Here is a 22,645-nt window from a genome sequence, read left to right as displayed (position 1 = left end):
TGCATTTGTGCTTGCCACAGACAATGTTTGTGGTAATTTCGTGGAAATCAGCTGAAAAAAACCGACCTCCCAACCTCCAAAACAAGCATTGGCGAAGTCAATAGGTCGCGCCTTTGGGACCTATTGGCATTGGTAGAAGATTTTAGCTATGCTGTACATAATCTCTGAGGTTATCCAATACGGCTAAACACTCAAAACAATTAATGTGTGAGGCCGTGTCATAGTCACTTCAGGGCCACAGGACCCCCCCGCCCCAACATATACAACATCCCGCAAATAACACACAGACACAAGTGTTAAGATTGGGAAAAACTGCTGCAGGTTTATTATTACATACAACATTATGTAATCACGGTGGGTTATCTTACGGACGATCCAAGGGCAGGCCGCATTCTCGCCACCTGCCCGCCTGTTGAGCCAATCAGCACAGTGGCGAACCACCCTACTGCTGCACCATTATGGTAATAAAACTGCTCACGCCCCTTGCGGGGCGTAACTAGGCAAACCCCCGGTTGCACAAGCACACAACCGCCCGAAGGACTACTGGGGCGCCGACACGAGTTCCTGGACCTCCCATGAGGTTCTAGGTTAGGCTCTGGCACCCCTATGTGCCTGCTGAAGTACATTGTTGCACCTCTCTGCTTCCGGATCGCCCTGTAACTCCGCCTGCAACGAAAAAGGAACACATTAAAAACTCCCTTATGAGTGCCTCCCCCTAGATGACACTCTGGGTTAGAGGTAGGGAGGGAAAAGAGTGTCCCCGACGTAGTGCGCGCGACGTCCGGAGCGGCAAAGAGGCCTGAGCAATGGCGAGGGGGAGAGATATACCCCCTCTCCCTGCCTGCCGCCCCGGACGCGCGTCACCTGGCCCGCCCACATCCAACCGGGCAACGCCTGCCCTGGGGAGGAGTGGCAGAAGACCACATTAAGGGACGGGGGCAGCCCTCCGCGACTAAGGGCCCGCCCTCCTGATGGCCACCGGGTGGCCTCGGGCAGGCACATAGTCACTTCAGGGCCACAGGACCCCCGGCCCCAACATATAGAACATCCCGCAAATAACACACAGACACAAGTTAAGATTGGGAAAAACTGCTGCAGGTTTATTATTACATACAACATTATGTAATGACGGTGGGTTATCTTACGGACGATCCAAGGGCAGGCCGCATTCTCGCCACCTGCCCGCCTGTTGAGCCAATCAGCACAGTGGCGAACCACCCAACTGCTGCACCATTATGGTAATAAAACTACTCACGCCCCTTGCGGGGCGTAACTAGGCAAACCCCCGGTTGCACAGGCACACAACCGCCCGAAGGACTACTGGGGCGCCGACACGAGTTCCTGGACCTCCCATGAGGTTCTAGGTTAGGCTCTGGCACCCCTATGTGCCCGCTGAAGTACATTGTTGCACCTCTCTGCTTCCGGATCGCCCTGTAACTCCGCCATAGCCTGGCCGGCGGCCACCGTCGCCGTCCGGGCCCCCCACCACTTCGCTTCTTAGGGAACCTGCAACCCTGTACTAAAGAGCTTCTCGCCAGTCCCACGGAACAAGACCAAAATGACCGGGGAGCGGTGAACCATTTCCACCTAAGGCGACCTTAGATCCAGGCAAGAACATACCTGTCTGAAGAAACCCAGGCCCCTCTGCCACTAATCTGTAGATACTCCCGGGTCCTTATTCGTTTACCACATTCGTGTAACCAACCCCGATACGTAAGGACATACTACCAGGGAAACGAAAAGAGAGAGGAGGGGGCCCTAATGCTGAAGGTGATTCGTATTGTGCGATAGGCGCTTCAGCACCTTAGATCCAGGCAAAAACATACCTGTCTGAAGAAACCCAGGCCCCTCTGCCACTAATCTGCAGATACCCCCGGGTCCTTATTCCTTTACCACATTCGTGTAACCAACCCGATACGTAAGGACATACTACCAGGGAAATGAAAAGAGAGAGGAGGGGGCCCTAATGCTGAAGGCGATTCGTATCATGCGATAGGCGCTTCAGCACATACCACTGGAACTTAACCACACTCCTTACATAGAGCGTCAGCAGACTCACCCTGGTAAGACACACACTGCAGCCCGCCGTTCTCCACATATCCCTGAGGAAGTGTGCTACATAGAACGTTTGTGCTGCGATCTAGACACTCCTGAGGCACAGCCGGGAGCTTAGTTTAACGCGCTAAAGCAGACATTTTAGAAAATTAAAAAAATTGTGTGATACCTTGTATTTTTAATTCTGCACACTCCTACCTCGATTCTGGGGTTCCATTGGCATCCCTGACCCTCGCGCAGCCGAGCTAAACGCTGCCGAGGGACAGGCTTCTTTCTCCCACTTGCCGCCATCGGCGAGTCTGACCTCAGGCCACGCCCATCTGCAAGAGGCCACGCCCCCCGCGACTACATAACAGAGCTGACTACAAGCTCGATCAGATCTAGACACTCCTGAGGCACAGCCGGGAGCTTAGTTTAACGCGCTAAAGCAGATATTTTAGAAAATTTAAAAAATTGTGTGATACCTTGTATTTTTAATTCTGCACACTCCTACCTCGATTCTGGGGTTCCATTGCCATCCCTGACCCCCGCGCAGCCGAGCTAAACGCTGCCGCGGGACAGGCTTCTTTCTCCCACTTGCCGCCATCGGCGAGCCTGACCTCAGGCCACGCCCATCTGCAAGAGGCCACGCCCCCGCGACTACATAACAGAGCTGACTACAAGCTCGATCAGATCTAGACACTCCTGAGGCACAGCCGGGAGCTTAGTTTAACGCGCTAAAGCAGACATTTTAGAAAATTAAAAAAATTGTGTGATACCTTGTATTTTTAATTCTGCACACTCCTACCTCGATTCTAGGGTTCCATTGGCATCCCTGACCCCCGCGTAGCCGAGCTAAACGCTGCCGCGGGACAGGCTTCTTTCTCCCACTTGCCGCCATCGGCGAGCCTGACCTCAGGCCACGCCCATCTGCAAGAGGCCACGCCCCCGCGACTACATAACAGAGCTGACTACAAGCTCGATCAGATCTAGACACTCCTGAGGCACAGCCGGGAGCTTAGTTTAACGCGCGAAAGCAGACATTTTAGAAAATTAAAAAAATTGTGTGATACCTTGTATTTTTAATTCTGCACACTCCTACCTCGATTCTAGGGTTCCATTGGCATCCCTGACCCCCGCGTAGCCGAGCTAAACGTTGCCGCGGGACAGGCTTCTTTCTCCCACTTGCCGCCATCGGCGAGCCTGACCTCAGGCCACGCCCATCTGCAAGAGGCCACGCCCCCGCGACTACATAACAGAGCTGACTACAAGCTCGATCAGATCTAGACACTCCTGAGGCACAGCCGGGAGCTTAGTTTAACGCGCTAAAGCAGACATTTTAGAAAATTTTAAAAATTGTGTGATACCTTGTATTTTTAATTCTGCACACTCCTACCTCGATTCTGGGGTTCCATTGGCATCCCTGACCCCCGCGCAGCCGAGCTAAACGCTGCCGCGGGACAGGCTTCTTTCTCCCACTTGCCGCCATCAGCGAGTCTGACCTCAGGCCACGCCCATCTGCAAGAGGCCACGCCCCCCGCGACTACATAACAGAGCTTACTACAAGCTCGATCAGATCTAGACACTCCTGAGGCACAGCCGGGAGCTTAGTTTAACGCGCTAAAGCAGATATTTTAGAAAATTTTAAAAATTGTGTGATACCTTGTATTTTTAATTCTGCACACTCCTACCTCGATTCTGGGGTTCCATTGGCATCCCTGACCCCCGCATAGCCGAGCTAAACGCTGCCGCGGGACAGGCTTCTTTCTCCCACTTGCCGCCATCGGCGAGCCTGACCTCAGACCACGCCCATCTGCAAGAGGCCACGCCCCGCGACTACATAACAGAGCTGACTACAAGCTCGATCAGATCTAGACACTCCTGAGGCACAGCCGGGAGCTTAGTTTAACGCGCTAAAGCAGATATTTTAGAAAATTTTAAAAATTGTGTGATACCTTGTATTTTTAATTCTGCACACTCCTACCTCGATTCTAGGGTTCCATTGGCATCCCTGACCCCCGCGTAGCCGAGCTAAACGCTGCCGCGGGACAGGCTTCTTTCTCCCACTTGCCGCCATCGGCGAGCCTGACCTCAGGCCACGCCCATCTGCAAGAGGCCACGCCCCCGCGACTACATAACAGAGCTGACTAAAAGCTCGATCAGATCTAGACACTCCTGAGGCACAGCCGGGAGCTTAGTTTAACGCGCTAAAGCAGACATTTTAGAAAATTTAAAAAATTGTGTGATACCTTGTATTTTTAATTCTGCACACTCCTACCTCGATTCTGGGGTTCCATTGGCATCCCTGACCCCCGCGCAGCCGAGCTAAACGCTGCCGCGGGACAGGCTTCTTTCTCCCACTTGCCGCCATCGGCGAGCCTGACCTCAGGCCACGCCCATCTGCAAGAGGCCACGCCCCCATTACCCCTATAAGAACATGTGCTTCCCACGTACGCGCAGCGGACGGGCGCAGCGGGCGCGCCGTCTGCGCGCCGAAGGCGCGCCTAAGGCAAGCCCGTCTCGGCCCTAGGCCCAGCCACTATGCCTTACTCTCCAGCAGGCCGAACTACCTACACCAGAGACAGGCTTCTTGGACTTAACCCCCCGAAAAACTCCAAGTGTAACTATATCTATTCAGGAGAAAAACCGTTTACTAACTGTGACCTCTGCTATCCAGCCCCTGCCGTCGTAGAATGCTGCAGCCTACAGCTCGGCCTCCTTAACTGTAGGTCCCTCCCTAAACATTCTCACGAAATCAACCTCTTGATACACGATCAAGCCATCGACATTCTGTTCCTCACGGAAACGTGGCTCACCCCCTGCTCTGATTCTGACATTGTCAATGCTCTACCACCTGGCTACCAAATCCACTCACAGAATAGACCCCTCGGCAGAGGAGGTGGCCTGGCAATAATCTACAGAGAGCGATTCTCCTGCAGAACCAATGATGGTAAGATCGACGACTGTGAAAGCTGCCACTTTGCCTCACAGATATCCCCTGTATCCTCCCTCTCCGGTTTACTGATATACCGCCCGCCGGGAGCCCCAGCCAAATTCTCAAGCGCCCTCGTTGACATAATATCCCAGATGGCTACCACCACTCCCAATTTTCTAATTCTGGGAGACTTGAACCTCCATCTACTAGACCCCAGGGACATAACGGCTTCCGAACTTCTGCTGGACCTCACGTCTTTTAGCATCCGACTTGTGAACTCAGAGCCCACCCATGACAAGGGACACCTCTTGGACCCCATCTTCACCAACATCTCCGGCCTCAAAACCCACACCCCCCTTCCCCTACCCTGGACAGACCATTTCCTGATACCCATTTACTGGCATCTCTTTGTCCCACCGACCCTACCGGCCAAAACCCGGGTTACTGATCGACGCTGGCACAAACTTTCACCAGAAAAATTGACCGCCACTCTCAGGGTCACTTCTCCACCCCTGGCCACTGATCCAGTTACAGCCGACACCCAGTTCAACTCCTGGCTTTCCCACTCACTTGACAATCTCCTCCCCAAAACTACCACCCTAAAACGAGTCAAAAGAGTGAACCCGGCTCCCTGGTACACTCCCGACCATAACCTTTTAAGAAAGGAATGCAAAAGAACAGAGCGCTCTTGGAGGAAGGATAAATCCATAGGAAAAAAAGCCGCCTTCCGCACCTCTACAACTACAAAATCGTCCTACGCAGTACCAAAAGCGCATATTTTGATGAAAGGATAAAAAACTCCTCCTGCTCCGCTAGGGAAACCTTCATCATTTTAAAAGATTTGCTCAAAGTCCCAGATCCGCTACCAGAGAACCTTCCAGACCCTAACACCTCGGAAGAGAAATGTCTCAAACTGGCCAAATTCTTCGAAGAGAAAATCCAGAAAATTCTCGATTCCATACCCCCTGTCGACCTCAGTCTCGTTGAAGAGAACTGCACTAATTCAACCCCCACCACCACCCAACTAAATTCTCTCGGCCCGGTAACTATGGAAGAGATCTTAAATACGCTAGCTACAATCAAAAGCGGCTCTCCTAGAGGCCCGGTACCCTTACGCATCCTAAAAAAAGTGGCCCCTACGATCGCTCCTCCTTTAACTGACCTCATCAACTCCTCACTGCTCCTGGGAAAAGTCCCCCCCAGCTGGAAAAAGGCCGTTGTCAAGGCACTCCTTAAAAAACCTTCACTTGACCCCCTGGACATGGCCAATTATAGGCCAATCTCCCTCCTCCCCGGAATAAGTAAAATCACCGAAAAGCTAGTCAACAAAAGCTCTCGCAGTTTCTGGAGTCTAACAACTTGCTCAGAAGCTCCCAAACCGGATTCCGCCCAGGGCAAGGCACTGACATCGCCCTGCTTGCGGCAGTAGAGGAGGCCAGAATCATTTTGGACGCGGGAGGATCAGTGGCAGTGATCCTCCTGGACCTCAGTGCAGCCTTCGACACTGTCAGCCACCGGGTCTTAATCCAGCGACTCAAAAACATCGGGGTGGAGGGCACCGCCTTGGCCTGGTTCACATCATTTCTAGACCATTGCTCCTTCCAGGTCTGGGAGGACGACACCCGCTCTCCCAAAACCCCCCTCCAATGTGGAGTGCCACAGGGCTCGTCACTAAGCCCGACATTATTTAATGTCTACATGTCCCCGTTGGAGGAGGTGGTCATCCCGTTCGGAGTGAAAATTATCAGCTACGCGGATGACACTCAATTAGTGGTGACTCTATCTCACCCCAACCAGGAACCCTCAAATCTCCACAGCTGCCTTTCCGAAATTCAGGGCTGGATGAACATATCGTCGTTGAAACTCAACGGATCAAAAACCGATATCCTACTCCTTGGCCAAAAGGAGCCCTCCTAACATCTGGCCCCCCTGTTTGGGTGAACCCCCGGCCCCCAAGACTGAGATCAAGAGCCTGGGAATTTGGCTAGAAAAAGACCTGTCCTTCAAGACCCAAGCTAAAAAAATCGCTGGGACCTGTTTCGGGCTCCTTAAATCCATCAGGAAAATTCTGCCCCTGCTCCCTCCGGTCTCCCAGAAATTGCTCATACAAGGCCTCATCCTCTCAAGGCTGGACTACAGCAATGCCATCTATCTAGGTGCTCCCGAAACAACCCTCAACAAACTACAAAGGATCCAGAACGCCGCAGCCCGGATTCTCACCAACACTCCGGCAAGATCCTCGGCCAAACCAGCACTAAAGCTTCTCCACTGGCTCCCAGTGAGGGAACGTGTCAAATTTAAGGCTTTCTGTCTGTCCCATAAACTCCTGCAGGACAAAGGTCCCCCGATCCTCAAAAAATTCATCAGGCCCTACAACGCCACAAGATCTCTTCGCTCTGACCATGAACACCTTATCACTATTTTCAGAGTGAAGAGAGCTCGCACTGGCGGACGGCGTTTTTCTGTCAACACCCGCCTGTGGAATGCCCTCCCCCGTAATCTAAGGATGGAACCAGATTACCTCCGATTCAGAAAACTTCTGAAAACTCACCTGTTCCCCTGATCTCCACTTTCCTCCCTCCCCATCATGTCACCCTCTTGACTGTCCTGATCTTAGCGCTGGGATGCTTAAGGGTTACTACGTGCTTTACAAAACCCTAAATAAAAACTCGCAAAATCACACGGGCCTCGAAGGGATCCATACGAATACTATAATACTTGGGCGATGTCCCTACATATACCAATGCAAGATTGCCATGGACCACTGGCTACACCTGGCCTCTCGGGTTTTAGTCTGAAAGCAGCTAGGCCATGCTACCTCAGAGAGCTTTGTCTGTAAGGTAGACATAGGACCACCACCAAGGGATCGCTGAGACAGAACCAAGTGCCCCTATAAGGTACAGACCTGCAATGACATGCCTGCTGAAACACATGCCCATCTGACACAAACAGCTAGTACCCCCGGGTGCTGATACCTCTACCGCAATGGCGAAGACTATCCTAGGATCGTGAGGACAAACTCCTAGGTAATAGACCAGGAGATGCGGGGGCCTCCCCTGCTGGAAACGCTTCCTATATATATATACAATAGCAGAACCAGCGCATGCCACTGAGATCCCCCACACACCTACACATCAAGCATCCGCAGGCAACACCCAGAATATGCAACTTCTGCCGAACGCGGTTCTCCAAATTACACTGTAACAGAACTATGTTTGAACGCTTATGCCACCGTGCTCCCGAAGAGTACAGAGAGATATTCAAAGTAAAATACCCAGATTTATGGTATGTAACTCGCGTAGTGGCCTTACATATAATATACAGGAAAGCAAAGGAGAAACAGCTGGCATGAATTCCCCCTCGTTCGGCCTGACGGCTGCTTCGTCCATGCTACCCAAGGATAGCTTGTCTATAGTATTGACTTACAACCCTCAAAAGGGTTTTTTGCGACTGAACCAGGGTGCCCCCAGAAATGGAGACCTCACTACCTCAGCCAACTTCTCTACCTTGGTAGGGGCTCAGGGACATACATGAGGCTGTGCAAGCGCCAGCCAGGGGAGTCCCACCGCACTAAACGTGATAAAGAAGCTGTGTGAACAGATCCTGATAGGAACCCAACGCCAAAGCCACCACCCATATTAGTGAAACGAGCCAACGGGGGGTGGTAAACCAGTTAGATCATGTGAGCCCCCGCACACTAAGCGGGGAAAGAATGAGGGCCCCTCCCAAATGCACCACGATAGCAAGCCCAGCAGCAAATCTGTACTATGTGTGATACCAGGTGCCCAAGCACACTACCGAGGCGAACAGCGAGAGGGGGGTACAGAAACATCTGCCCGCTGAGACGAGGGAAGCTGAAATGCTGGCAATGCCACTTGCTCGGTGATCGTGTGGCCTACCACCTTCCCCGGACTGCAGGGGGGGGGGGGGCGCGCGCCGAGCACGCACAGGAACTGGGCGGTACCTGTAGCGGGAAGGCGGCATGTGTGCCTTGTGTCTTTGCTTGAAGGACTGGCCCTGGAGACAACGCCCCAACTAGACAAATGTTTCTAGGGAAGGCCTGCACTACACTGTATTTGGGCAGACCCAAAAGACGCCTGGTGCTGAACACGTGACTGAAACCTTTGGTACACAAATGCCACTCATTTGTGGCCTACGTACATACTGATCCGACAGTCGCAGCACTATCCTGGTTTGAAAGTAATGTTAGATGTTTTCCAGACATAACGCTCCAAATGGCTTTACCAAAGCACAAGAGCAGGTGTCCCACACATACATGTACCCTGAGTGCACAATTACACGCCTCTCAGGACCGGGCAGTCATTCAAAAGTCTGCTGCGCCCACATGCCCTATTGCTCGGCAGCTCTCCTGTGGGTGACAGGCGCACATACGCATATACACTGTGCACACCTCACACAGTGTCTGTTACATGCAACTCTTCTGCATGGCCACCCATGTACGTGCCCTCTGACCACAGCATGCAGGGTTGGGTGCGACCACATCTCCTACCAACCTGCACTCAGTCACATGTATACATTTATCACACAGTGGACGGCTTGCACAGTCAACGTCCCCTAAAGACGGACACACAAACTCAGATATAGTTTAGCCACATCAACCCGTGTCTGTACACAGGTGGCCTAACTACTGCACGACTCCTATACACCAGCAATCAGTTATGTGTAAATATTGTCTACACTATGCAGTAGCATATGCTTGGCTGGTGTATCGCCTATGTCCTAGAACTGGATAACCGGGCACCTGTACATACTGGTCCCCTCATGCATAGTAGGCTCGCAGTTTGTCTGGAAGAAACCAAATCTCTTAACCTGGGTGCTCAGTTACACGTACACATTAATCACATCATACAGTCCCAGCTTGCTGCTTGCCTGATGTATCACACCTCTTGCACAGGGGCGCCCCGTGACACGTACACCTAGCGGCCTACGCAGAGTACCCTCGCTGATGCAGGCACTCGTGGGTATGCACTTACTGAGTATACATGCCGGGTCGGCTTGCTGCCAGCCTGGTTGCCTCACACTCACACCAGCCCTTAAAATACAGGTGTACACAATCCCCAATGGCACATCATAGCTGTGTAACATTGAAATGCTACCGCTCACCCCTTTCCTAGGCAACTGTGAATGCTTCAGTCTACTATCGGAATATTAGCCCAGAGAAATGTAATGCAACTGACTCTCCGTGATGCGCTCTTAACCTATGTGCAAGGATCGCGCTAAACAAACACCCTTAACTAAACGACTACGGCTCCAGCCCCGCAGCCTAAATGGAGCATTAGCCATGGCTAGTATGATGAAATTCAGTTCTTAGATGCGGCACTCTGACCTAGAAAGAGTTCGTACCAGATCTAGGTTCGAATGTGTAACATGCACACGCCTCTCATCTCCTGAAACACAGCATTGTAATCTGTACACTTGTAGAATTCTCCCCCTGTGTCATTACTGTTCCCCGGAGACGCTCTGCCGCCTTCGGGAACGCAGTGCGGGAGCGGAAGGCACACTGGAAATATACCATCCTACCACCCTGTCACCAACGCCTCCTGCAGCACTGGGATAAACGCCTCTGCAGTACCGTATAACAACGCATCATGCCTGCAGAGGGGCATGACCCTATACCCCAGACGATGTGGCAAGTCAAAAGATCCCGGGAACGTTTCCCGATCGCCGACAGAGAAGAGAGGCTGGATAATAAAGAAGACAAAAGAAAAGAAGCCAAATGGCCTCTATGTCCAATGGCAGCCAACAGCAGGGTGAAGGAAGCAACCTGATGACCTCGCGCTTGTCACGACTTGTAATGCCCCCTGTTGTAGTATAAAATACTGACCCGCACTAACTATCGGGGGGGGCGTCCTGTTGTACTGACCGAAGCTACCGGGAACAGCAGGGCAAATGGGAATGCTCACACTACGCTTTTCAAGCCTGTACACATCTCACTCACTGCTACCCTCTGTAAAGTACGTTTGCAACTATGTCACTCGGACGCTATCTACTGACACTTCGCCGCGTGTCATTTGGGCTTGCTCTGAACGAGCACACTTCACTTCTTTCCCCCCCACGAGTGTCATAATGAAGCTGGCCGTGCAAAGAACTCCAAAGGTAGGACAGCCTATATTTCAGCGTGGGCGGAGCCACTCGTTGGGTTAACATGGGAACCGTGTGACCTAAAACCGACCAGAAAAAAGGGGGGGGTCCACGGGGGATGACTCGCTTCCCACACCCACCCCAACAACTTCAATTAGACCGAGCCAACTCCAGACCACGCCTGACAAGAAGGCCTAGTGTCCCGCCTGAACGGAGGGGCCGACACCCAGGAGACACATCGCCCATGAGTGCCACGGGTAAAAATTGCCCGATGATATGGAACGCCACAACTGGGAAGCACGCGTGTCCACAGAACTAGTAAATGCGCAGTAGAACCTCGCAATACGGGCTCCTGCCCATGCGACATGTAACTGCGCAGATGAACCCTGCATTACGATACCGAGGCAACCTGGAATATGAAGAGCAAACTCATTACACGTAACTTGGCCCTCGAAAAACCGGCCAAGTGAACTTCTCACAATTGTCCCCATCTGTTAGTCCTTACAGGTCTGAGCCATATACAAAACCTCCCTTAACAATACACCCCTCCCTACACACAAACTCATCTCAATATAGTTGTTGCTACAAGGATTGCTCAGTGTCGCTGCCAAGCCCATCCGCTACAACAGAACTGCTGAGATAGCCAGGATCAATCCTCGACGCAGAACGCACCCCAAAACAGATCTGCCCGTGGACCTGAACGTGATTGCGAAGTTGCCCAAACAAACCGCCCACGGGCCTCAGCTACCATGGCATAAAGTTACTCTTCACCATATTTAATAAAGGACACTGGAAACAAAATTACGCGCGTGAACGGCTTACCTCTCGTGCTGAAATCTGCAGAGCCACGTGCAACCTGAAAAGATCATTCAATTGGGCCTCGAGGTACCATGGCCTCGTGATACCACGGACCAAGAAAATTACGGACACCATGCACAATATTTTGCGCACAAAGTAAGAATAACCATTGCGCTGAAATATGCAGTGCCACGTGTGAAAGACATGAGTCACTCGATTGGGCCTCGAGATACTATGGGTCAAAGATACTAAACACCATTTGTAAACATGGACACCATCAAGCAGATTGCGCACGGAAATAAGCTCACCCATCGCGCCGAAATTGCAATGCCCCGTATAAACCTGAATAAGTCACCCGATTGTGCCTCGAGGTCTTATGGCCCATTGAAACTATCCACCATTTGCAAATACGGACACCGTCGACACATTGGCGCACGAAAAGATTACCCATTGCGCTGCAATAAGCGATGCCTCGTGTACGATGCACAAGTCACTCGAATGGGCCAGAGATGCTATGGCCCAAAGATACAATACACCTTTGTAAATACGAACACCATCCACCACATTGCGCACAAATATGAAATGCCCCGTGTGAGATGATAAGTGACACAAATGGGCCGATGTACTATGGCCCAATGATACTATACGCCATTAGTACATCCGGCACCCTCCACAAATTTGCGCACCGAATATGCCTATCCCTCCTGTAGAAATGCCATGCCACGTGTTGAAATTGAAAAGACACCCGAATTGTGGCCAGAGAGCATTTGCTTCAAACCACTCCTAATCCCATGCACAATTACTCACATTCAAAGCCTGTTAGCAAGAGGTTCACGTGCTGAGTGCACCACCGTGCTCGATAGTGGGACCAAGCATGAATCAGAACACTCGTGGCAATGAGGGAAATTGCCCAAGCTTCCCACCTATAATTATAAATGTGTGGATCAGTTTCGCGGCACTGGCTGACAAGCGCCTGGAAGTTCACCGCTCTAAGACGTGAAAAGGCCTCTATCGGTGCTCTACACCCCACTCGCCCAGACGTCCCTTCCAAACATTTCAGTTCCAGCTTGAACAATGGCACATGAAAAAGCGTACGCTTGGGGCACAAGAGCTTTACACTGGGGCATAGCTAACGTGCTCACCCTGAGAAACTCACTTACGAATAGGACACGTGGGAATGTAGGCCTCAGGGGTCCGATTTTTGAGCGAGAGCAAAGCGGGCAATACTCTAAGCAAAAGCAGTGCCCACAGATCCGCTGTACACAGTTTCGCTGCATGACCATAAGATGCATCAAAATAGTGGGTACCTCGCAACGATCATCTGTTCATGCTCATCGGCCAAGCACTAGGCTGCGCGGGCGCACCGCATCCGCATAATGTGCAGTCTTAATATAACAAATCGACACGTGAACTGCTCCGAACACGGAATGATGCGCTGGCGCCTAACACACCTAAAAAATGTTCAAACCGGAAATGCGCACTCCGCCACCACAGACTGATAGGCCAATACAACCAATTAGTATGCCCGCCTGGCTGCAACCAACATGCGCTCTCGTGCCCCGACACACTCAAAGAAGAACTTCTCCTGCCCTTTAAATTACCGTAGCACGGCTAATTCCATCACAAAGCACGACAATCACCCGTAAGGGTCTCTCGGCACAGGGGGCCGTCAGGAAGATTAGGCAAGCTATTGCCCCGAGTCACAAAGACATTTCTCGAAACTATCCTCCCCACTCGGATCCCTCTAAACACTCTTATTGCACACCGCACGATGGACCCGGCCGGAAACACACTGCCCCCATAGCCAAGGCAGAGAAAACATGGCCCACGTGCAATCCAGCCAGGCCATACAAAACCGGGCCACTAAGTCCATGTCACCCGACGTAAAGGGACGACTGGAGGAGGCTGGGAATGCCCCGCCACGCACCCAAATCGGGACAGATCAGGGACACAACGTCTAGACAGACAACCGCAGCTGCTCCTCGGCACAATCCCCTAAGCCAGCTAAACGAGGACGACAAGAGTGTCCCTAAAACACTCACCACGTAAAAGAGAAGGACCGGGAACACGACGCCTGACAACCGCAACAGCTCCTCGGCATGACCACCTAGGCCGGGAAAGACGAGGAAAAGAGTGTCCCCGACATAGTGAGCGCGACGTCCGGAGCGGCAAAGAGGCCTGAGCAATGGCGAGGGGGAGAGATATACCCCCTCTCCCTGCCTGCCGCCCCGGACGCGCGTCACCTGGCCCGCCCACATCCAACCGTGGCAGAAGACCACATTAAGGGACGGGGGCAGCCCTCCGCGACTAAGGGCCCGCCCTCCTGATGGCCACCGGGTGGCCTCGGGCAGGCACATTTTCAGTAACTAAAACGAAAAAAAAAATGCTGAGGAGGGGACAACGTAGCAAAACAGGGCATGGGGATACCGGGAGCAAAATAGTGGACAACAGTGTGGTGAAGCAAAACAGTGGACATATATGTGAGGGAAGCAACATGGGGGAGAGAAACAACACAGGAGGGACACAGAAGCCGGGCCGGCTTTAGCGCTGGTGGGGCCCGGTGCGACAATGTCTGTTGGCACCCCATTATGACCTCCTTCTCCCTGTATTCCCTCACTACTACCCTTAATAGTGCACCTCAAGTCTCCCTAATCACTCTCTTTCTCATGCATATCTTTGGTTTTATAGCACCAGTTGTACCAGCTTAAGGTGTCAGAGCACTTTACATCACATACCCATTACAGAGACAATTATAAGTGTGTAAATCAGTGTATAGGAAATGTCACATCAGACAGAGGACTACATGGTGTAGGGGTCACATGTCATCCATACTGGTAGACAGGTTAGTTTAAGAGTGCTTGTTCTGGAGAAGCACAAACTAAGAATTTAAAATGTAACACCATGGTTGGCTTTACTAATAAGAATTGGTTTATACGCAAGTGAACCCATTTCGCAACAATAGGATAAAAACTGGGAGAAAAAAATCATAAAGCTCTAATTTATACCTTGCAGTGTGCATGCAGTTCTTTGATGATAGTTAATAGCTCACTGCTCTATATTAGGATTTAAACTTATCAACTACAAGTAACAAAAGAGGCACTCTGACACAAGCAGTAACGCACTGACCTATTTACATTATATGCACTTTGTGATCTGCATGGTATTCATGCTTCGCAGTAGGCGTTTTAACCTTCTGGACTACTTTATGATGAGTCAAAACTTCCACTAGACAAAACTCTGATCTCTCTGCAGCAGGTCCATTAATCACCAGAGTTATCCTAACATTTTTATGGTTGGCTGAAAATTGCTGGAGGCAAGAAATGCAGAAGCAGGTACTTTTAAAACCATATTGTACTTGAAAACACTGCGCCCCCAAGGTCAACGCCCAGTGTGGTGGCACCAATTGCACTGCCCTTGAGCCGGCCCTGCACAGAAGCTCACAGGGAGACAGAGAAACATAGAGCGATGAGAATACAGAAGCACAAAGCGAGGCAGAGCAACATGGAGATGGGGAAAACCACAAGGAGGACAGAAACACCAAAGGAGGGGCAGAGAAGTACACAGCAACACCGAGAACGAGGTTTGGCGAGGCACAGAAGAGCATGGCAAGACATAGCATCACAGAGACTGTGGAGGCGGGGGGCAGAGAAACATATGACGAGGTAGAGCAACATGGAGACGAGGCAGAGAAGTACACTGTGAGACAAAGTAACATGTTGTGTGGGATCAGAGGGGCAGAACATGAGACAGATGGGACTGAGAAGCACATGAAGGAGACAGCTGGAAAACACACACATTCTCTTAGAGTGCTTAACTAAAAAGAAAAAAGTGTCATAAAAAGAACTAGCAGTATGGATTCAGTAAGGTGTCCGTGCTCCAGAGGATAGACAAACTGATGATAGGGAAGTAAAGCCTCCATTAGCCATCAAATAAGAAGCAAGCAAATAAGAGTGCCAATGTAGCCAACCAATAGTATACAATGTGCATGCTCCTAGCCAACTCTAAGCTAACAAAATGTCTTGCAATTAAGCGAGACCTAAAAATGAAAAGCAAAGAAAAAACAGGATGAGGTAGCAATGGACAAAATGGGGGCGGGGAAGAAGAGAGCAACACACAGTGCTTAATTTGAGCCGGTGGTTGATGGTGCTGGTCACCAGCACTTAATTGTCGGCACTAATACTTATGACAGCTGCCACATGGTGGTGGTGTTTGTTTAAATAAAGAGATGAGCAGAACAGCAACTGTTTATTTATTTAATATGCATGAAAACAACTAATACCTGATACCCAAGCTATCTTTACAGCTTTGGGATCCTGTAGTAGGCTGAACTGTCACACTTGTAGCAGTGTGCTGGTTATTCGTTGTGTAGGTACTATCATTGGCAACACTGGCAGGGGCAATGGGTAGCTGAATGGGCAAAGCTGCAGAGGCCTCCTGGCTAGAGCCCTGTCACTTATTTTTGTTTTTTACTAATTAAGCTCTGGCAACGCAGAATACTTGGGAAGGGGAGTATTTGATGAGAGAAACTACATACGAGGTAGACAGAGCCAAAAAACACTTGCACTCTCACGGAGGGCTGAAAGAAAAAGAACTAGCATTGAAACGCCAATAGGTTTCATCTATGCGAGAGCTTTTGGCTTTGGCAATGTGTTTTGCCATTATGTACATCAGTGTGGCTGCTGTTCAGCATTGCTAAAAGTTAGTGGCGTGGAGTGGGGTAGATTGGGGCAGATTGGGGTGGAGTGGAGTAGATTGGCATGGAGTGGAATGGGAGTAGAGTAGGGTGAATTGGAGTAGATTGGCTTGGGGTCGAGTTGGGGAGTTAGATTAGTGTGGTACATTGGAGTGGGGTGGTGAAGGGTAGATTGGGTTGGAGTGGGGTAGATAGGAGTAGGGTAGATTGGGGTAGAGTGCAGTGGGATATATTGGGGTAGATTGAAGTGGAGTGAGGTAGATTGAGGAAGAGTGGAATGGGGTGGATTGGGGTAGATTGGAGTGGAGTGAGGTAGACCGGAGTGGATTGGGATAGACGAGTGGCGTAGATTCGGTGTATTATAGTAGGAAATAATGGAATGGTTGGGGTAGAATGGAGTAGGTTAGATTAGAGAGGGGGGTAGATTGAAATGGGGTGGGGTAGATTGTAGTGGGGTTGATTAGAGTGGCGTGGATAGATTGGAGTTGGGGAGTTCTGTAGATTAGTGTGGTAGATTGGACTGAGGTAGATTGGGGTGCAGTGGGGTATATTGGAGTGGAGTAGATTGGGGCAGATTGGAGTGGAATAGATATGAGTATGGTAGAGTGGAGTGGAGTGGGATATATTGGGGTAGATTGGAGTGGAGTAGATTGGAGAAGAGTGGAGTGGGGTGGATTGTGGTACATTAGAGTGGAGTAGCGTACACTGGAGTGGAGTTGGGTAGATTGGAGTGGGGTGGATTGGAGCGGGGTAGAATGGAATGGAGTGGAGATAGATTGTGGTAGAGTGGAGTGAGGTAGATTAGGGGAGTGGGCTACACAGGAGTGGTGTGGGATAGGTTGGTATGAGGTGGGGTAGATTAGATTGGGGTAGAGTGGGTTAGATCAAAGATGAGTGGAGTAGATTGGAGTTGGGGAGTGGGGTAGATTTCATTGGGGTAAATTGGGGTGGAGTGGGGTAGATTGGAATGGAGTAGAATGGAGTGGAATATATTTGAGTAGACTGGAGTGAGGTAGGGTAGATTGAGGAAGAGTGGAATGCAGTGGATAAGGGTAGATTGGAGTGGAGTAAGGTATGGTAGAGTGGAATGGGGTAGATTGTAGTGGTATAGATTGGTGGAAATGTGCTTTAAGGTCAGGAGGTGAGCTTGAAAGAGCTGAATTTGAAGGGAAAGTCCAGCACAGATGGTGATGGCATTTCTTCATTGCACTCAGAAGGAAAGGGACATATACCCAAGGATGTAGTGAAGCATTATGTTGTGGGGATGACATTGACCAGTGCTTTGGGAGCTAAGAATTAGCTTAAAGTGCACACAGATTCCCTGAGAGAGATTGGGGAGCAGGTCTGTGGAATTTCTACACTGTGGAGGGGAGGGGCACCTTGTTGGCCTTAACAATAGAGGATCAGATTAGGTACCCCGCCATGAAGGAAGCCCTGGTCAGGAAGTATGATCTTACCTCGGAGAGTTACAAAGTGAAGTTCAGTGAGAGTTCTAAACTTGGTTCACAAACCTGGGTTGCTCATGTTGATTTCTACTGCAGAGCACTGGTTGGTTGGGTGAAGGGCAGTTAGGTAACGGACTAGCAGGGGCTGTACAACTTGACTGCATGGGAGCACTTATCTAGTCGTGGTTATCCAGAGCTGTGCCAGCACTTGATTGACAGCAAGCTTACTAGCCCCAGGAAGCTTGCAAAGGAGGCGGACCACTGGCTCAGCACCAGGGTCTAAAAGAAGTTGTTTGTGGGAGAACTAGCCAAGAAGGGTGATTCAGGCTTCCCCCAGCCGAGTCAGGGGGAGGTCAAGGGACACAGATAGGTCCCAGGGTAAAGGGGAAGGAAAGGGATATCAAGCACCTGCTGAGAAACAGGAGAGAGGGTCTTCTGGGCAGTAGTTCCAGTCACCCCGCTGCTTTGAGTGTTCCCATTTAGGGCACAAGCAGGGGGACCCTGTCTGTCTAAACGAACCATCCACTGGTGGTACCACTACAGGGGTGGCCAATGCGGCCTTAGGAGAAGGTAGTCCCCCTGGCCCCCCACATTATCTCCGCATTTACTCCTTGTTTTAGCCACCTTACTAGCACGAGTTGAAATTTGCGGCTGGCCACGCGTCTTCCGTTTTTTATTATTGTTTTAAACTTCCCCCACCGTTGTCTTCTCCAATCTCTGGTGTCGTATACGTATTTTAGGAGAGGGGGAGGGATCAAGAGATGCTATGCTACCATTAGATTGAGGATTCATTACTTCAGAAGTATGAATCTGGGCAGTCACTAAATGAGTGGGGTCAACAGTTGGGGCCTCAATAGGGGAGGGGCTAGATGTATGAGCTCCTATTGAGACTCGATGGGATTGGGGATCTAGGGAGAGTCTTTTTTCAGTAATCTTAATCTCTGCATAAGAACCGACTCAGCCCGTGAAAGAAAGGCATCTAATGTACCCACAACCCCAGGACCACCCACTCCCCTACGATTGACCTTAGACATGTTAGTTCTAAAATTGGGACCACCAAATTAAAACAAATCTACAAATCACATTTGTCACTGACACCTAGTAGATGGTTATATTAACTTCACAGGCATCCATTGCACGTTGCTTCCACGTTCCCGCCCCCCCGGAATTGCGGAGAGTGCCCGGGGCAGCGGGTGGAGCACACAGCCAACAGTGCACCCTCGACTGCATTTGCTTATGCTCCAGCCAACCAGCAAGTGAGGAGTTATTGTAGTGTAAAGGGAAATATTTTGATCTACTGCAGTGCTGGCGCTCCCTCAGGGGAGCCGAATCGGGGCTGTTGAGCCCCCGCTTTGACAACGTGCACCCGGGGGGCCCGCTGCACCGGGTTGAGGAGGGCCTGCCACCTTCGGGAGCCATAGTGAGGGCACAGAGACTCTGACCACTCGACAAGGCTCCTTGAGCTGCCGCGACTTTCAAGGCTGACGCTGGGGCACACCTCCTTATGGCAATAGCCCTGTAGGGGATTAACTGACTGCACACAGAGACACCCTGACATCCTCAACATCCGCCACTCCTGGCCTGTGACTAGAAGTGTTGCGCCTGCTCTGTCAAGGGACCGGTGGCCGAGCCGGTAGAACACGGTGGGGGTCGGGATCGAGCGTGTTAAGACCACAGGGGCCCGTAGATCAAGGGCTACGCAATCCAACAAATTGGACCGTTATACAGTCCCTAAGGACGCACAACAAACCCAGACACCCAGAGACTCTGGTTCAGGGGGCTTGGGTGAGGAGGAGCAAGAAATCTCGTTGAAGGACGTAATGGATGCCATCACTGGTGTTAGGGCCTCCCTGGACACTGTGGCAATCGACGTCAACCTCATAAGGGCAAATATGGTCAAACTGAACGAAAAGATAAAGCAGGTTGAACTCACCACTGCCAGTCTCGTTGGTGATGTTGTGCGACCTTCAGGACTTTCGCAAACTCACTGACCTCAAGCTGGACGACTACGAAGGCCGCCTGCGTCGCAACAACCTGTGCATCCTGGCAGTCCCGGAGAAATCAGAGGGACAAACCCCAGACCTATTTGTCGAGTACCTCATTCTGAAACATCTACAACCCAAGGGCCTCTGTAAGTTCTTTGTCATCGAATGCGCCCATAGGGTCCCAGGCGGCTGTCCCAAACCGGGCACTCCCCCGTGGCCCATGTTGGCGTGGGTCTTAAACTTTTGCGACAGAGACATTATCCTTCAGAACTCCAGTGCTGGCGCACCCCTGTGGTACGAAAACTCAGACATTTCCTTCTTTCCAGGTTTTATGCAGAGGTTGCAGCGGCAGAGACGGTCGTTTCTATCGGTCAAGCACGTCCTCAGGGAACGGGGATTTGAAATATTCCATGCTGTTTCCGGCACGTCTCCGGTTTGAGGTGGAGGGAAGAGTGTGGTTCTTTGAGCATCCCGAAGCCACAGCAGACTGGATCGAGAGCCGTGGAGCGAGGAACCCGGCCGACCGTGGCAGTGGTGAAATGGAGTCAGTCAACCGGCCTGAGGTGGTGACCCGTGCTGTGGCTGAGCTTGGACTAAGTAGACGGTGCTGTGGGTGGGGCGAGCCTGGGTGGGGGGTCTCCATTTTCGTGGCTTGGGGGTCGTGGACTCGTTGACTCAACGACAGCTCGTGGTCCAAGCTACGGTCTTATCCCGGCTGGACTACGGTAGTGCGTTGCTGTTGGGGATCAACCAGGCCGAGGCATCCAGGCTCCAAAGGGTTCAGAACGCTGCGGCTCGGGCCATTGTTGGCCTTCCTAAATATTGCTCTGTGTCCAGCACTATTTCTGCCCTTCATTGGTTGCCGGTTAGGCAAAGAATCAAGTTTAAGTCGTTATGCTTTGCCTTCAAAATCATGAAGCTTTCCTCGCCGCCGGCACTTGCGAATTTACTCAGCCCCTACATCCCGCTGAGGTCTCTGAGATCGGAGGCTCTTCATCTTGCGGTCTACCCCCGCTTCAAACTCAGCAGGATGGGTGGCCGCTCCTATCGAGTGCTTGCTGCTGGGCTGTGGAATACCCTTCCGCGCACATCCGCGCTTTGAATAACCTTATTGCTTTTAGACGTGCGATTAAAACTTTTCTGTTTTCTGTATCTGGTTAGGGATTTTCCTTCCTCTTCTGTCTGTGTTATGTTCTAGTACCTGTTCACGCGCCAGGACGCCCCTTCGCTGGGGCAGCTGTGCGCGGTATAAAAATTAATAACATAACATAACATTGGACTTGAGGTACTTGCACTTGGGTGGGTTTACATTTAATTTTGGGGCCGGGGAAGGGTGTGTTTTATCTAACCCCATTCTCTTCACCTTTCTTTCTTCTTGAATTTTTTCTGGGGTGACAGGCACTCTGCAAGTTTTCCATAGGCAGTTTCAAGCCCAGAGTGCAGGGCAGCGGGGTGGGGGGTTGTTGGGCAGGGGTGTTTTGTTATGTTTTTGAAGCGTTTACCACATCAGCGACTACTAATGGAACAATGATTTGGGGAGTACGAACTTGTACTGCATTCTCATTTTGTATAATTCGCAATGGCATCAGGTTGGGACAGTGGGGTTAAATTGTTACGTTGGAATGTCAATGGACTGGGGACAAAATCAAACATAGCTCTGTCCTTCAGTATATAAAGCGCCATGCCCCTGACGTTATCCTACTTCAGGAAACTCATCTAGTTGGTAATGCTTGTAGAGCATTGCATAGAGGGGGTTACATATTGCTGGCCCACGCAGGCTTTACCACGGGCTCCCGAGGAGTTAGTATATTGATGAAAAAGGCCTTTCCCCTTGTAGTGCAGAATACCTGGACGGACAACAGAGGGAGATACGTTGGGGTCTCGGGCACTTAGTAGGGTAATCCTATCACCTTCCTTTCGATTTACGTTCCCTGGGCCTGCAAGTGGTTACGTTTAGGGACCTGGGTACGCTGTTGTTAAATCTCCCTGAGGGCCTTTTGGTGTTGGGTGGGGATTGGAATTCTGTGGTCTCCAGTGGCTTAGATTGTCATCCTTCTCGCGACCTCTCTCGCTCATCTTGCTGGCTACCTGACTTCCTCAAATCCATGGGGCTGGTGGACAGCTGGAGGGCCTTTCACCCTTACACTCCAATACACTTTTCATTCCGGGTCACAGGATTGATTATTTTTTGGTTCCTGCATCTCAAACCACCCATGTCCAGGAAGTAAAACATCTTGCTAGAGGCATCTCTGATCACTCACCGGTCTGGCTTCGTGTGGCTCTTAACTATAAGCAGGTGGGGCAAGTGGCCCCCATTAACCCGTGGTACATTCGGGATCCCCACGTCCGCCGCGAACTCCTCGTTGCCATGGATAATTACTTTATTGAGAATGAGGACTCGGTGGAATCCCCACAGACGCTTTGGGAGGCCTTTAAGACGGTGATTCGGGCCAGGCCCTCTCCCTGATCTTGGGAATGAAGAAAGAGCAACGGAGGGAGCTGGTGGCCCTGGAGGATGAAATAGGGCGGTTAGAGGCAGACTTAGGCTCGGATGTCACACCTTAAAAATTCCACCTTCTCAAACTCATACAACAGGATTATAGGGCGCTGGCAACCGACCAGGCTAAGGCCTTGGGGAGAGCTGCACATGGGC

The sequence above is a fragment of the Lissotriton helveticus genome, chromosome 7 (assembly GCF_964261635.1).
Source record: "Lissotriton helveticus chromosome 7, aLisHel1.1, whole genome shotgun sequence".
NCBI lineage: Eukaryota > Metazoa > Chordata > Amphibia > Caudata > Salamandridae > Lissotriton > Lissotriton helveticus.
Note: the sequence above shows the minus strand (reverse complement) of the source record.